This window comes from Aplysia californica, unplaced genomic scaffold (assembly GCF_000002075.1).
Source record: "Aplysia californica isolate F4 #8 unplaced genomic scaffold, AplCal3.0 scaffold00197, whole genome shotgun sequence".
In the NCBI taxonomy this organism is placed as follows: domain Eukaryota; kingdom Metazoa; phylum Mollusca; class Gastropoda; order Aplysiida; family Aplysiidae; genus Aplysia; species Aplysia californica.
Genome location: NW_004797467.1, coordinates 1,140,147 through 1,141,902, shown reverse-complemented (window position 1 = coordinate 1,141,902; position 1,756 = coordinate 1,140,147). Strand labels below are relative to the sequence as shown.

At 41.4% G+C, this 1,756-nt stretch overlaps 1 protein-coding gene across 1 annotated transcript in view; it reads left to right on the top strand.

Annotated features, from left to right (window-relative positions):
• LOC101858408 (plexin A3) overlaps positions 1 to 1,756 on the top strand; it is a gene marked incomplete at its 5' end in the record, with an annotated part of 65,514 nt that overhangs the window by 30,878 nt on the left and 32,880 nt on the right.

Genomic DNA, 1,756 nt, shown 5'->3' with positions numbered 1-1,756 from the left:
GTGTGTGTGTGTGTGTGTGTGTGTGTACTTTGCGCTGGCTCATCTAACATTCCTTCTCTTCCATCGCCAGCCCGAGACATCTCATTTCTTGATGAAAGATTAATCCACGCGAAACGAGACAAAAGCAATAAAAGCGGGATTATGTAATGAAACCGTGTCGAACAGCCACGAATCTTACCGAGCTCGTCGAATCGAATGCTGATCAATTAATGATCGGACGAGTTTTATTCTTGGATTTCGCCAGTTTATTGCACATCTGGGATCGGCGCTTCTGTGCTCTGCGAGGGTGCGTCATGTTGGCGTCAGCTCTTGCCAGCGGCTGGCAATTTGCGTGCAATTTTCATGAAACGTACGTCCTGTCGTGAGCTCGTCGCCTTTTTACTGTGGCGATGACTTTTCGCCAATGTTTTAACTCGCCTCATTGTCAGCGTGTGAGAATGTGAGCAGCAGGCGTTATTATATCGTTAGGATTATGAGTTTGGCAGATCGGCAAACGCTTTTGCTGTTGTATGAGCCCATTAAGAAAAGAGAATGCAAATTGGTGCGTAGGATGCGTCTGCTGTGCCTTTTACAATTAGACGCATTTACACAACGAAATTCTAATGATGACGTTCAAGCTTCTAACTCATGTATTATTTATTGTATCCCAAGTCTTCCAAAGCTACTGTCAGCTTTTAAAAATGAGCTCTCACGAAAAGAGAATGTGTTGCATAATTATATTTACGTTATTTTTTTAGGGGTATATTTTACTTTCTTCTTATTTGTACAGTTTACGTTCTTTTTGTTTTGTTATTTTGACATTCGTTGCTTTTCGTTTTAAGTCACCATGTATTACCAGTCGATATCTTTAAATCCACAAAGAAAAGGAAATAATGTTTAACTCCAATAATAAAGGCTGTGAGTGTAGGGGAGAGGGGGTGACTGAGAGAATGATGATGGCAGATGTTTGTTTGTGGGGATTTTTCTGCTTATTTTGTTCCATTTTTTTAGTTTGGTGGGAGGGGATGGCGGCTAGATTCTTGGAGGTACGAAGCTGTGAGAAAATGTGAAGAGTTTCCCTGATCAAACGCTTGTGTTACCTTAGCATTTCAATCTATAATATTGTTAGCCTAAAAAACGTCGAAGAAAAACGGACTTTTTGTTGTTATGAGGGTACTTGATCACGACTTTTACCTTCCACTTGAACAAGAGATAAGCCTATTTCTACTGTCATATCGTTTACCTCAAGTGGTGTACGGCCTTCTTTCCCTCCTACAAATAACGCCGAGGTAAAAATCACTTCTCACCGGGCAAATGCCAGTAGTGTCTCCACGTTGATGGTAAAAGTAAGAGGGTATCGTAGTACTTTCATAAAGTATGGTGGCACAACTTTTATTTTCTGCCAAATACGACTGGGTGGAGGGCATTTAATCATTTGAAATGTATGCCTTTCTTTGTCGTTTGTGAACTGGTAATTTTCTTTTGTTTCAAAACTTGAGCATGGAAATTTAGACACAAGAGAAACTGGAGTAGAAGTTTTGGAGGGGTAGGGAGTATATTGTGTATTGCTTCGCTTTGATTTATATGAAGATCTAGGACGATGGAGATAGGGCCAGAGAAAAGGGGAGGGCGAGAAGGGAGAGGAGAAAGAGAGAAATGGCGAAAAAGATAGTGAGGGAGTCAGAGAGACTGAGACAGACAAAAAGAGCCTGAGAGAGAGAGCCTGAGAGAGCGAGAGAGAAAGAGAGAGAGAGAGAGAGAGAAAGAGAGAGAGAGA